This window comes from Schistocerca serialis, chromosome 11 (genome assembly GCF_023864345.2).
Source record: "Schistocerca serialis cubense isolate TAMUIC-IGC-003099 chromosome 11, iqSchSeri2.2, whole genome shotgun sequence".
NCBI lineage: Eukaryota > Metazoa > Arthropoda > Insecta > Orthoptera > Acrididae > Schistocerca > Schistocerca serialis.
Window position 1 is genome coordinate 212,048,476 of NC_064648.1, and position 16,060 is coordinate 212,064,535.

The window sequence follows — 16,060 nt, forward strand, 5'->3', positions numbered from 1 at the left end:
GATTAGTTGCCTTCATCATTCATTTATGTTTAGACTGTAATTTATAGAATTAAAAGATCCTAAGATCTGGTTCAGGGGGTTGTCAGACAGGGCCAAATCTTCATTTCAGAGTTTATTATTCTCCGTTGCGCACATTCATTTTACACCCGCCTGGAGTAGCATCTTGGACAACGACATTGCATGCTGTGAATGATGTCAGCACTCTCACGTTGAGGCTATAAGCCCATTATACCTGCGGAGCTGGAGAGAGGTTGGTGGATGTTGATGCAACCCGCCTCCCTGATACATCCCAGATACGCTCTATGGGACTCACATCGAGAGGGACATGCGTGCAGTATCTCGCTTCTCCAAGAAATCATCAACCGCTCTTGCTGTAGGAGATCGATCGTTATCGTCCACCAATACGAAATCCGGTCCCGCACCACCTCGCAACAACCTTACATGAGGTGCCAATGGCCAGCCGGGGTGGCCGAGCAGTTCTAGGCGCTACAGTCTGGAACCGCGCGACCGCTACGGTCACAGGTCCAAACCCTGCCTCGGGCATGGATGTGTGTGATGTCCTTAGGTTTGTTAGGTTTAAGTAGTTCTAAGTTCTAGGGGACTGATGACCTCAGATGTTAAGTCTCATAGTGCTCAGAGCCATTTGAACCAATTTTTTGAGGTTCCAATACCTGACAGCAGTTAAACCTTTCCCTTTCACCTGTACAATTTCATGAAGAGGTGTTCGTGTGGTCAACATAGTCCCTGCCCATATGATTAGTGATCATACTCGATATTGGCCTCTTTCCGCAATGTCCGGGTCTCGAAATCGTGTTGCACATTCCCTTCAGATGCGGATCTGTCGAGAATCACTCTCCAGACCAAATCGGTACTCATCTACGAAAAGAACGTTTGCCCGCTGTTCGCCTGTCCAGGTGGCATGTTGACGACTCCACTCTAGACGTTCCATTCTGTGAAGAAGCGTCAGAGGTACACATACAGCAGGTATCCGACAATGAAGGTAACTCTGTCGAAGCCTTCTGTACACAGTTTGCCTCGATACAACACGTCCAGGGGATGCTGCGAGGTCAGACGCCAGTTGCCGTGCAGTACTGAGGCGGTACCGTCGCGCCCTTACAGCCAGATAACGGGCCTCTCTTTCTGATGTAACACTTGGTCGGCCCTGCCCCGGTCTTCGGACACTGGTTCGGTCTCTATAAACTGTCGCCGAACCGAGAACAACGATTCACATTCAGCCATCGGACCACATCAGTTTGAGACTGCTGCTTCCATTCTTCTTATGTCCCTCCACCGCAGAGAGTCTGTTAAGCATTTTCTCTGCGCCATACTGCACCGTCTGTGAGTGTTTTATGGTACTGGAGCGAGCAGTAGAGTGTAAGAACTGTAGGGGAAGACATGGATTGGTTCGTTGATTGGGGTTGAAGCGACCAAACACCAAGGTCGTCAGCCCCTTGTTTCAAATGTGGTCCATTCAGACAGATTGACATCTCAGAAAAGTCAGAACGATAAAAGGTAACAAGCCAAAAAAACGTAAAAGTGCAGTCGTGTTGTCAGATGGCTCTGAGCACTATGGGACCTAACATCTGAGGTCATCAGTCCCCTAGACCGAGAACTACTTAAATCTAACTAACCTAAGGACATCACACACATCCACGCCCGAGGCAGGATTCGAACCTGCGACCGTAGTAGCAGTCGCGCTGTTCAGGACTGAAGCGCCTAGAACAGCTCGGCCACACCGGCCGGCAGTCGTGTTGTCAATGGTAAAAACAAAATGAGGGAAGTCAGCAAGTGAGCAACGCGAAGGCAGATGCAGGAAATACCCCTCGTCTGATGCAGTACAGGCAAGACCACCTGTTACTGAAAAGCGTTCAACCGCTAGAATGCAGAAGTGCGTATTTTAAAAGGAGGCTAACCATTTCTAAAAAGTGATAAAAACAGAGTAAAAGGGAAAGAAAGGAGGATCTTGGCGAGGGAGGGGAGTCGGGAATCTCCAAACACAACTTACTGTGGGCGATACCCCAACACCTCACTGCCCTGCGCTTATTCCAGAGTGAGATTAAAAACCTTAAAACTGAGAATAAAAATCATTTTCACGGAGGAAAGTGAGAACCAGTTCGACCATACGAGAAACGTCTGCCAATATTAAAGACAAAGTTCGGGGAATTCTGTACTTAGTACGCAGAGCCAAAAAGAAGGACGCACTCCACCAAAATGCGGGCTACTGACTGGTAGGCTCCAAAACGAGAATGTGGGAGTGGCTCACTACGCAAAAAAAAACCATGGGTCAGCCTGGTATGGGACATGGACTGGAATACAGCCAGAAAATACACTGTTGTCTAAAATCAAAGCAACAAACCGTTATTTCCCCTTCCCGTGTCTAATTCACGATGTTGTTGTTGTGGTCTTCAGTCCTGAGACTGGTTTGATGCAGCTCTCCATGCTACTCTATCCTGTACAAGCTTCTTCATCTCCCAGTACCTACTGCAACCTACATCCTTCTGAATCTGCTTAGTGTATTCATCTCTTGGTCTCCCTCTACGATTTTTACCCTCCACGCTGCCCTCCAATGCTAAATTTGTGATCCCTTGATGCCTCAGAACATGTCCTACAAACCGATCCCTTCTTCTAGTCAACTTGTGCCACAAATTCCTCTTCTCCCCAATCCTATTCATACCTCCGCATTACTTGTGTGATCTACCCATCTAATCTTCAGCATTCTTCTGTAGCACCACATTTCGAAACCTTCTATTCTCTTCTTGTCCAAACTAGTTATCGTCCATGTTTCACTTCCATACATGGCTACACCCCATGCAAATACTTTCAGAAACGACTTCCTGACACTTAAATCTATACTCGATGTTAACAAATTTCTCTTCTTCAGAAACGCTTTCCTTGCCATTGCCAGTCTACATTTCATATCCTCTCTACTTCGACCATCATCAGTTATTTTGCTGCCCAAATAGCAAAACTCCTTTACTTCTTCAAGTGTCTCATTTCCTAATCTAATTCCCTCAGCATCACCCGACTTAATTCGACTACATTCCATTATCCTCGTCTTGCTTTTGTTGATGCTCATCTTATATCCTCCTTTCAAGACACTGTCCATTCCGTTCAACTGTTCTTCCAAGTCCTTTGCTGTCTCTGACTGAATTACAATGTCATCGGCGAACCTCAATGTTTTTATTTCTTCTCCATGGACTTTAATACCTACTCCGAATTTTTGTTTTGTTTCCTTTATTGCTTGCTCAGTATACAGATTGAATAACATCGGGGAAACGCTACAACCCTGTCTCACTCCCTTCCCAACCACTGCTACCCTTTCATGTCTCGACTCTAATAACTGCCATCTGGTTTCTGTACAAATTGTAAATAGCCTTTCGGTCCCTGTATTTTACCCCTGCCAGATTCAGAATTTGAAAGAGAGTATTCCAGTCAACATTGTTAAAAGCTTTCTCTAAGTCTACAAATGCTAGAAACGTAGGTTTGCCTTTCCTTAATCTAGCTTGTAAGATAAGTCGTCGGGTCAGTATTGCCTCACGTGTTCCGATATTTCTAAGGAATCCAAACTGATCTTCCCCGAGGTCGGCTTCTACCAGTTTTTCCATTCGTCTGTAAAGAATTCGCGTTAGTATTTTGCAGCTGTGACTTATAAACTGATAGTTCGGTAATTTTCACATCTGTCAACACCTGCTTTCTTTGAGATTGGAATTATTATATTCTTCTTGAAGTCTGAGGGAATTTCGCCTGTCTCATACATCTTGCTCACCAGATGGTAGAGTTTTGTCAGGACTGGCTCTCCCAAGGCCGTCAGTAGTTCTAATGGAATGTTATCTAGTCTGGGGACCTTGTTTCGACTCAGGTCTATCAGTGCTCTGTCAAACTCTTCACTCAGTATCGTATTGCCCATCTCATCTTCATCTACATCCTTCCACCTTTCTGCCTTCCCTTCTTTGCTTAGAACTGGGTTGCCATCTGAGCTCTTGATATTCATACAAGTGGTTCTCTTTTCTCCAAAAGTCTCTTTAATTTTCCTGTAGGCAGTATCTATCTTAACCCTCGTGAGATAAGCCTCTACATCCTTAGTTTGTCCTCTAGCCTTGCCTGCTTAGCCATTTTGCACTTCCTGTCGATCTCATTTTTGAGACGTTTGTATTCCTTTTTGCCTGCTTCATTTACTGCATTTTTATATTTTCTCCTTTCATCAATTAAATTAAGTATTTCTTCTGTTACCCAAGGATTTCTACTAGCCCTCGTCTTTTTACCTTTACTCTTATACAAACATGGAATATGTCAAGAAGTGCACAGTGAGCTCTCAAAACAAACGACCATGCGGTGACGCATTTCACGGAGAGATCTCAAGAAGTATAATTTTTTGCTAAAAGTAATGGTATGGTTTTTATAAGAAAACTGATAACGTAACATATTGTTAAAGGTATGTTTCCACGGGACATACGCTGCCCCCAATTCAACTACAGGACCGCTTTTGTGAAACCCCGACAATTTGTGCCATTTGCGTCTCACAACTCAGAAATTTGGCTCAAAGGTGCCTACAACCCCCCCTCTGCAATTCTACAAAAGCGTGCCGCCCTGTGACGTCATTCTGTGGGCCGGCAATGCTTCGAACAGGACCAGGGGTCGACACGTGCGGGAAAATCGACCACAGATCAAACGGTCACGTGACGTGTCAACTAGGTCAATGATGTGACACTGGCACCAAGTGCCACCACAATCCTGCCAAAGGCCACCGTCGATGCGTCACACGATGGGAAGGTCTTCGTATCCTGTCTTACCCATACTTCAGCTCTTCTTTTGACGCCTCTGCGACGGAGTTCAGGACTAGGACTGTCGATATTTTTAAAAATTTCGAGATCCGGTACACGAGCATTTAAGAAAATCATTAACTCTGCCCATATATACAGGGAACAATTTTTAATACATCGATAGATTGATAGCACAAGAATCGACGTACCGACCCATAAAAATGCACTATGTGATAGAAAGTATCCCGACACAAGTTGGTGGCGCCCTCCATAGGTAATGCTGGAATTCCTCTCTCGCAGGGACTCGTTCAAGCAGGTGCTGCAAGGTTTCTTGGGGAATGGAAGGCCATTCTTCACGAGTTGCTGCACTGACGAGAGGTATCGATTTCGCTGGATGAGGCCTGGCAGAAAGTCGGCGTTCCAAAGCATCCTAAAGGTGTTCTACAGGATTCAGGTCAGGACTCTGTGCAGGCCAGTCCATCACCATTGTCGTGTAACCACTCTGCCACAGGCCGTGCTCTATGAAAAGGTGCTCCATCGTGCAATCGCTATCCCCGAATTGCTCTTAAACTTTGGGAAGCAAGAAGGTGCTTAAAACATCAAAGTAGGCCTGTACTGTGGTGGTGGTTCAAAAAAATGGTTCAAATGGCTCTGAGCACTATGGGACTCAACATCTTAGGTCATAAGTCCCCTAGAACTTAGAACTACTTAAACCTAACTAAACTAAGGACATCACACACACCCATGCCCGAGGCAGGATTCGAACCTGCGACCGTAGCAGTCCCGCGGTTCCGGACTGCAGCGCCTTTAACAGCACGGCCACCGCGGCCAGCACTGTAGTGGTGCCACGCAAAACAACAAAAGGGGTGCAAGCCCCCTCCATGAAAAACACGACCACACCATAACACCACCGCCTCCCAATTTTACTCTCGGCGCTACACACGCTGGCAGATGATGTTCACCGGCCCTACCATCGGATCGCCACATTGTGTACCGTGAGTCGTGACTCCACACAACGTTTTCCCAGTGTTCAATAGTCCAACGTTTACGCTGCTTACACCAAGCGATGCGTCGTTTGGCATTTACCGGCGTGATGTGTGGCTTACGAGCAGCTGCTCGACCATGAAATCCAAGTTTTCTCACTTCCTGCCTAACTGTGATAGTGCTTGCAGTGGATGCTGATGCAGTTTGGAATTCCTGTGAGATGGTCTGGATAGAGGTCTGCCTATTACACATTACGACCCTCTTCAACTGTCGGCGTTCTCTGTCGGTCAACAGACGAGGTCGGCCTGTACGCTTTTGTGCTGTACGCGTTTCTTCACGTTTCCACTTCACTATCACATGCGGAACAGCAGGCCTGGGAATGTTTAGGAGTGTGGAAAGCTCTCGTACAGACGTATGACACCGAATCACCTGACCACGTTCGAAGTCCGTGAGTTCCGCGGAGCGTCCCTTTCTGCTCTCTCACGAAGTCTAACGACTACTGAGATCGCTGGTATGCAGTACCTGGCAGTAGGTGTCAGCACAATGCACCTAATTTGAAAAACGTATGATTTTTCGGGTGTCCGAATATTTTTGATCCCACAGTGTACTTGACTGAGAAGTAGCGCCACTTGTTACAAAAACTCACAACGGGTGGGAGAGTGGTGTACTGACCACATTCGACGCCATATCCGCACTCAGTGACATTGCAAGTAAGCTGTTTAGGTTTTTATATCGGTAACGCCACGTACCGCTCTGTATGAAAATCGCTGGCTGTGTTGTGTGCAGTCTGTGGCTGGTTTTCATTGATGGAATTTTTGCTACTGTACTGTTGGGCAGCTGGATGTTAACAGCGCGTAGCGTTGCGCAGTTGGAGGTAAGCCGCCGGCAGTGGTGGATGTGGGGAGAGAAATGGCGGAGTTTAGACAGCGGACGTTCTGGATTTGTGTCCGTCAGAGACAGTAAATTTGTAAGACTGGATGTCTCATATATATATATATATATATATATATATATATATATATATATATATATAATGACTTTTGAACACTATTAAGGTAAATACATTGTTTCAGTAGTTAGTGCCTTCAGTAGTTTGAATCTTTTATTTAGCTGGCAGTAGTGGCGCTCGCTGTATTGCAGTAGTTTGAGTAACGAAGATTATTGTGAGGTAAGTGATTCATGAAAGGTATAGGTTATTGTTAGTCAACGCCATTCTTTTGTCGGGATTATTGAAAGTCAGATTGCGTTGCGCTAAAAATATTGTGTCAGTTTAGTGATGATCAGAATATGTAAAGAGAGAAATGACTGAGTACGTTCAGTTTTGCTCAGCTGTTTGAAAATAAAATAACGTAAGGCTTTTACCAGCACAGTAATTCATTAATTTTTCTAAGGGGACGTTTCAACATCTAAAGTCTGAGGATGACACGGCGACCGGTCGCTGCCGTTGGGCCTTCCAGCTCTGTTCAGACGGTGTTATCTTTGTTTTTCAGCATATTTTCATAATTTATCTCAGTATATGACCATTCGATATTTTTTTTTTCCTCTTGGCGATTTGCATTGCCAATTTCTACCAATCAAATCACCTGCTGTTTTACACAATGAATTTATATTAACGGTAATGGGTGTAAGTTGTTTGTAAATTATCGAATGGTAGCGTTACAGTATGGATGAGTAGCCTCCAATGGTATGATGGTCATATCGTGCGACAATTGTAGTAGATGACGCATTTGTCAGATCGTCGGATAATTCTAGAAAGCAACACCAGCACCATTATAAAGATTGCTAAACCAGGTTTCATATGTCTCCAGAATGAGATTTTCACTCTGCAGCGGAGTGTGCGCTGATATGAAACTTCCCGGCAGATTAAAATTGTCTGCCGGACCGAGACTCGAACTCGGGACCTTTGCCTTTCGCAGGCAAGTGCTCTACCAACTGAGCTACCCAAGCACGACTCACGGCCCGTCCTCACAGCTTTACTTCTGCCAGTAGGTCGTCTCCTACCTTCCAAACTATACAGAAGCTCTCCTGCGAACTTTGCAGAACTAGCACTCCTGAAAGAAAGGATATTGCGGAGACTGCGAAAGGCAAAGGTCCCGAGTTCGAGTCTCGGTGCGGCACACAGTTTTAATCAGCCAGAAAGTTTCAGTTTTCATATGGATTCTGATAACAGTACCAAACACCCTTATTAGCCGACACGTAAAAAGCGTCCTCTGATTGGGTAACACACTGTAGCAGCGCGCAGCTTGAGGACCGTCCTGTGCGGGCACCCACTCACCTGTTGGCGGCGGACGGCTGCGTGTCGCAGTGGGTGCGTGCAGCTCACGCATCGCTCGCCGCCGACCACGCTTCACCGGGCTGCCAACCTGCCGGAGACAAAAAGGAACAATCTGCAGCAGTGAACACAAATACCCCACCCTGCCGAGCAGCTGGGACCCACACACAGGCCGCTCACTCACTCCTCATTTATTCACAGCTCTGCTCTCACGCACTGTACACGGTGGTCCATTGATCGTGACCGGGCCAAATATCTCACGAAATAAGCGTCAAACGAAAAAACCACAAAGAACGAAACTCGTCTAGCTTGAAGGGGGAAACCAGATAGCACTATGGTTGGCCTGCTACATGGCGCTGCCATAGTTCAAACGGATATCAACTGCTTTTTTTTTTTTTTAACAGGAACCCTGTAACACCTACAACGCCTCTCGGTGTTAATGAACCAAAATAGCTCCCAAATTAGCTCCCATGCCCTCGAAATATAAATTCATAAAATGTCCCAAGCCCCTCCACAAGTAGTAATTTACGAAATAGAAATAAGAGACAAATAGAGGGAAATATATAGCAGAAAAATAATAGAAAATGAAAAGAACTTTAATCATAAATTTTGGAAGCATGTGAGGGGGGAAACACGATAGAAATGGTTAAATTATTAGCTATTCTTATATATGAGAAAATCAATATTATAGTCACAGAACGTAGGTCTTGAACACCAAAGATAGCGTTTACTATAAATAGACATACAATGCAATTATGATACTCCAGTCTCTATCCTCTGTTCGAAGTCAATTAGGGCGTACAGCTTTAGGAAGCAACAATAGGAGCTTTATTAAACCAGGGCACAAGAATAAATCGCGACGAGATTGTTTGTTTGGGAAGCATTAATTTCAGATCAGAATTAGAACTTTTGTCATATTAGAGGAACGGGGAGGTGATCAATAATCTTGATGTTGCCTATCTTGCGCATGGACTACTTAGTTTGTATATTTTGCTTATTTTTTTCACAGTTCCACACAACTTCTTCCTGTTTTCTCGACTGATCTGTGTTCAGTTTTTCAAGGCCTACCCACTGTGCCAAATTATAACTAAATCTGAGGGGGGTGCGATGGGGAGGTTCCCTTGTGAGTGAACACTGCAGAATGAAGTACGTGCTATTGATGTTTGTAGTGGGGGTACCATGCAAAAGACCGTTTGTGACAGCGACACACGTAACTGCACGTCTCCTGCTTGAACAGGCAGGGGGTGGGGGGTGGGGGGGGGGGGGAGGCTGGCGTGTATTGTAGGTGGGATGTATTGCCGTTTCGCTTCTGTTTTTTTTTTTCCTTCAGATAATGCGAGACGTCTATCGCAGCGACAACCCACTGAGGCGTTCAAGCTGTGTAGTGCGGAGGCTCTGATTAAGTCCGCTCTGTCACGTTTTGGGGTTGGTTTTTGTGCCATCACTGGGGCCCATTCATTCAGTTTGGCGTAAACATTATCAGGATGACATCACTTAACACTTCCGGGCTGAGAGGCCGTCCTCCATACATAAAATTCTGCCCTGCGGAGGGCATCCTCCGAGGACAATCGGCGAACTGCAACGAGAGGGCAAGTGACCGCCGTATACATAAGCCCTAGGGCCTAGACAGACAACCAGGACGGACAAGGATCGACACCAATCTAAGGGGAAAAGTGTTCTTACCATTCGTCAGTAAGGTCACTGATCGCATTGGAAAAATTTTAAGCTCAGTTTTTCAAGGCCCATCCACTGTGCCAAATTATAACTAAATCTAAGGTGGGTGCGATGGGGAAGTTCCCTTGTCAGAACCTTGCCCAGGTGGGACCTGCATTTACTGACTTCGGCAGCTCCTGTCGTGTGTGAAACTGAGTGTCGTTGACAAGGCGTGACAGCCGTAGCCAGTCCATGGCGATTAGCATAGCAGAAGCACTGTTCTGAGGGCGTGGTACATGGCAACGTTCACTGCACCACTCTATGTAGACACAATGGACGGTCCGCGTTCATACACTGACCAATTGGGCAACTTCACACACTATGTGATCAAAAGTATCCGGACACCCCCAAAAATATACTTTTTCATATTAGCTGCATTGTGCTGCCACCTGCTGCCAGGTACTCCATATCAGCGACGCCAGAGGTCATAAGACATCGTGAGAGAGCAGAATGGGGCGCTCCAAGGAACTCACGGACTTCGATCGCGGTCATGTGATTGGGTGTCACTTGCGTCATACGTCTGTACGCGACATTTCCACAATCCTAAACATTCCTAGGTCCACTGTTTCCGATGTGAGAGCGTAGTGGAAACGTGAAGAGGCACCTACAGAACAAAAGCGTACAGGCTCAGCTCGTCCGTTGACCGACAGACACTGCCGACAGTAGAAGAGGGCCGTAATGTGTAATAGGCAGGCATCTATCCAGACCGTCACACAGGAACTACAAACTGCATCAGGATCCACTGCAAGTACTATGACAGGTGGGAGGTAAGAAAACTTGGATTTCATAGTCGAGCGGCTGCCCATAAGCCACATATCACGCCGGTAAATGCCAAGCGACGCCTCGCTTGGTGTAAGGAGCGTAAACATTGGACGACGGAACAGTGGAGAAACGTCGTGTGGAGTGACGAAACACGGTACACAGTGTGGCGATCCGAAGGCAGGGTGTGGGTATGGTGAATGCCCGGTGAACTTCGTCTGCTAGCGTGTGTAGTTTCGACAGTAAAATTCGGAGGCGGTGGCGTTAAGTTGTGGTCCTGTTTTTCATCGAGGGGGCTTGCACCCCTTGTTTTGCGTGGCACTATCACAGCACAGTCCTACACCGAAGTTGTAAGCAACTTTTTGTTTCTGACTGATAAGAGCAGTTCTGGGATGGCCATTGCATCTTTCAACACAACTGAGCACCTGTTCATAATGCACGGTTCGTGGAGGTGTGGTTACACGACAATAACATCTCTGCACAGAGTCCGGACCTGAATGCTATGGAACACCTTTTGAATGTTTCGGACGCCGTTTTCGTGCCAGGCCTTACCGACCGACATCGATTCCTCACCACAGTGCAGCACGTACCTTTGTCGTATGCATGTCCTACAAAGAGACAGGCATCTATACTAAAGTGCAAAAGTTAAGGATGAATGTAACTTCCGCGTTATGTGCCATTGACATGTAACGTAGCTCGATGAAACTTGGGCTACAGATAGAAAGAAGAGCTACAGTAAACTGCCTAAGAATTTGTTGTTGTGGTCTTCAGTCCTGAGACTGGTTTGATGCAGCTCTCCATGTTACTCTATCCTGTGCAAGCCTCTTCATCTCCCAGTACCTACTGCAACCTACATCCTTCTGAATCTCCAAAGTGCATTCGTCTCTTGGTCTCCCTGTACAATTTTTACCCTCCACGCTGCCCTCCAATGCTAAATTTGTGATCACTTGATGTCTCAGAACATGTCCTACCAACCGATCCCTTCTTCTAGTCAAGTTGTACCACAAACACCTCTTCTGCCCAATTCTATTCAATACTTCCTCATTAGTTATGTGATCTACCCATCTAATCTTCAGCATTTGAAAAGCTTCTCTTCTCTTCTTGTCTAAACTATGTGTCGTCCATGTTTCACTTTGATACATAGCTACACTCCATACTAATACTTTCAGAAACGACTTCCTGACACTTAAATCTATACTCGATGTTAACTAATTTCTTTTCTTCAGAAACGCTTCCCTTGCCATTGCCAGTCTACATTTTACATCCTCTCTACTTCGACCATCATCAGTTATTTTGCTCCCCAAATAGCAAAACTCCTTTACTACTTTAAGTGCCTCATTTCCTAATCTAATTCCCTCAGCATCACCCGACTTAATTAGACTACATTCCATTATCCTTGTTTTGCTTTTATTGATGTTCATCTTATATCCTCCTTTCAAGACACTGTCCATTCCGTTCAACTGCTCTTCCAAGTCCTTTGCTGTCTCTGACAGAATTACAATGTCATCGGCGAACCTCAAAGTTTTTATTTCTTCTCCATGAGTTTTAATACCTACTCCGAATTTTTCTTTTGTTTCCTTTACTGCTTGCTCAATATACAGATTGAACAACATCGGCAAGAGGCTACAACCCTGTCTCACTCCCTTCCCAACCACTGCTTCCCTTTCATGTCCGTCGAGTCTTATAACTGCGATCTGTTTCTGTACAAATTGTAAATAGCCTTTCGCTCCGTGTATTTGACCCGTGGCACCTTCAGAATTTGAAAGAGGGTATTCCAGTCAACATTGCAAAAGCTTTCTCTAAGTCTACAAATGCTAGAAACGTAGGTTTGCCTTTCCTTAATCTATCTTCTAAGATAGTTCGTAGAGTCAGTAGTGCCTCACGTCTTCCAAAATTTCTACATAATCCAAACTGTCGAAGCCCCGAAGTCGGCTTCTACCAGTATTTCCATTCGTCTGTAAGGAATTCGTGTTAGTATTTTGCAGCCTTGACTTATTAAACGGATAGTTCGGTAATTTTCACCCTCGCAGTAGTTGTAATGGCAAAATTTAAAAGAAGTGACTCTCTACCTGTTCGGTAGCGATAATGTATGCAATTGGTGTTTTTGTTTCATTACTTGGAAAGTTTTAATTTTGTTATTAAATGCTTTATCAAAGTCTATTTTAAGAAAAATCGCTTGCCTATTCACGGTAAAGTAATGTTTTTAATTTCATTACTTGGAAAATTTTGGTTTGTTATCTAATGTTTTATCAAAGCCGGTTTCAAGTAAAATGGCTTGGCTGTTAACTGTAAAGTAAATTGTTTTGAAAAGGCACTCATGCCTGCTAGCTTTTTGGATCTGTTCCTGGTCAAGTGGTAAAGAAATGACTTTCAATGGTTGAAGTAATCAATAAAGAAATTGTAAATTGCAACTCAACAGTAACCAACAAATTTTGGCCCCGTTTCCCAACTGGGGGTTTTCCTTCATTAATCGTAATACCCGTCTCAGACATCGCTCGACTAAAGTGGCCAGGATGTTCTCCAGACGCGAACCCTGTCGAACGTGCCTGGGATAAATTGAGAAGCCGCGCGGGATTAGCCGAGCGGTCTGAGGCGCTGCAGTCATGCACTGTGCGGCTGGTCCCGGCGGAGGTTCGAGTCCTCCCTCGGGCATGGGTGTGTGAGCTTAGGGACTGATGACCTTAGCAGTTAAGTCCCATAAGATTTCACAGACATTTGAACATTTTTGTTTTGTTTTGGTAAATTGAGAAGGGCTGTTTATGGAGGACGTGACCCACCAACCACTCTGAGGGATCTACGACGAATATCTGTTCAAGAGTGGGACAATCTGGACCAAGAGTGCCTTGATGCACTTGTGGATAGTACGCCACATCGAATACAGGCACGCATCAATGCAAGAGGACGTGCTACTGGGTATTAGAGGTATCGGTGTGTACAGCAGTCTGGATCACCACCTCTGAAGGTCTCGCTGTATGGTGGTACAACATGCAATGCGTCATTTTCATGAGCAATAAAAAGGGCGGAAATTATGTTTATGTTGATTTCTATTCCAATTTTCTGTACAGGTTCCGGAACCGAGGTGATGCAAAACTTTTTTTGGTGTGTGTATGTTACTTGATAGTGACACATCAAGCCAAAGCTAATTTCTTGCTTAACTTTTGCCTCGAAAGAGGAAAGTCTCGTGATTAATATTTCGTTTGTTTGCAGGAACTTATCGGTAATGCTGGTGGTGACTCAGATCCACGAGCCTCAGCGGCATATCGCGTCACTAGGGGGGCGAGAACAAACTTGCGCGGCGCTCGGATTAGACCAAGAGATGAAAGCAGTAAGCAGATTCAGAAGGACATAGACAGCAGTGGTTGTTCTGAGATGAAGAGGCATGCACAGGATAGAGTAGTATGGAGAGCCGCGCAATTGAACACCACCACCACCACAACAATAACAACAACAACAACAATAACAACAGCAAGTAACTATATAATGTGAAGGAAATCAAACAATTTAAAATCAAAGACGGTAAAATAGTCTATATTAAAATGTGAAGGAAATCAAACAATTTAAAATCAAAAACGGTAAAATAGTGTATATTAAAATGTGTGAAAATCCAAATCTGCAACATCCGTTTATTATGTTTATCCCCGAATGACGATTGGTTCCATACCATGGAGGTATATCTTCAGGTCATAGAAAATCAACATATGCTACGATTTGCAAAGTGCAAATGCGCATGAAAACATATCACTCCTCGGTAAAACAATGGATGAACTCGCAGATGGACATGCGATCCGAACCGTGCATTATCAGCAAAACATCTCCAAAACTCTGTCAAAACGACGAGTACGGTTCGGATCTGATGCCCACCTGCTAGCCGGCCGGAGTGGCCGAGCGGTTCTAGGCGCTACAGTCTGGAGCCGCGTGACCGCTACGGACGCAGGTTCCAATCCTGCTTCGGGCATGGATGTGTGTGATGTCCTTAGGTTAGTTAGGTTTACGTAGTTTTAAGTTCTAGGGGACTGATGACCTCCGCAGTAAGTCCCATAGTGCTCAGAGCCATTTTTTGAACCCACCTGCTAGTTCATCCATGGTTTTACCGAGGAGTGAAATGTTTTTATACGCAGTGGTACCTAGGAAGTCGTGGATTATTTAGTCTTATATGACATGAAAATGTACCTCCAGGGTATGAAACCGGCTGTCATACAGGAAAAAACATAATAAAAGATAGACCGAGATTGGATATCGGCTACAGAAAACGTCAAAAATTGAAGAATATTCTAACATAGAGAGAGACACGAGAAAAAGAATTCTACGGTCACATAATGAGGCTTCCCGAAGACAGGCTGACAAAAAGAATATTAAAATATGCTAATGGAAGAGAATGGGTCCAAAATGTTAAAAAAAATTTGGAACTAGCCTAAATGACCAAAGAAGAAATAGACGTACGGAACAATTTTAGAATAAATGTAGAAAAATGCGAGGTTAAACCAGAGACAAAAGCCTGAAGAAGCGGAACAAAATTGAGACAAGAAAGAAAAGCTAAATTCTCGCAAACAATGAAAAACTGGTGGGCAAATAAAAAGAACCTGAACAACAAGAAGAACGGAAAATGAGCCATCTTTACTTAGCTTCTTCCCCACTGGACTCGCATTTGGTAGGACGACGGTTCAATCCCGCGTCCGGCCATCCTGATTTAGGTTTTTCGAGATCTCCCTAAATAGCTCCAGGCAAATGCCGGGATGGTTCTTTTGAAAGGGCACGGCCGACTTCCTTCCCTGTCCTTCCCTAATCCGATGAGACCGATGACCTCGCTGTCTGGTCTCCTCACCCAAACAACCCAAACTTAGCGCTTTCCACTCTGAGAGCTTTGCCACTTCAAATACACTGCTGGCCATTGAAATTGCTACACCAACAAGAAATGCAGATGATAAACGCGTATTCATTGGACAAATATATTATACTAGAACTGACATGCGATTACATTTTCACGCAATTTGGGCGCATAGACCCTGAGAAATCAGTACCAAGAACAACCACCTCTGGCCGCAATAACGGCCTCGATACGCCTGGGCATTGAGTCAAACAGAGCTCGGATGGCTTGTACAGGTACAGCTGCCCGTGCAGCTTCAACACGATACCACAGTTTATCAAGAGCAGTGACTGGCGTATTGTGACGAGCCGGTTGCTCGGCCACCATTCACCAGACGTTTTCAATTGGTGAGAGATCTGGAGAATGTGCTGGCGAGGGCAGCAGTCGAACATTTTCTGTATCCAGAAAGGCCCGTACAGGACCTCCAACATGCGGTCGTGCATTATCCTGCTGAAATGTAGGGTTTCGCAGGGATCGAATGAAGGGTAGAGCCACGGGTCGTAACACATCTGAAATGTAACGTCCACTGTTCAAAGGGCCGTCAATGCGAACAAGAGGTGACCGAGACGTCTAACCATTGGCTCCCCATACCATCACGCCGAGGGATACTCCAGTATGGCGATGACGAATACACGCTTCCAATGTGCGTTCAGCGCGATGTCGCCAAACACGGATGCAACCATCATGAAGCTGTAAACAGAACCTGGG

General features: G+C 45.2%; 1 non-coding gene across 1 annotated transcript; it reads right to left on the minus strand.

Annotated features, from left to right (window-relative positions):
- Positions 1-7,617: 7,617 nt before the first annotated feature.
- Trnas-cga (transfer RNA serine (anticodon CGA)) lies at positions 7,618-7,692 on the minus strand. Its single transcript has one exon. It is a non-coding gene; the product is annotated as a tRNA-Ser (tRNA).
- Positions 7,693-16,060: the final 8,368 nt, after the last annotated feature.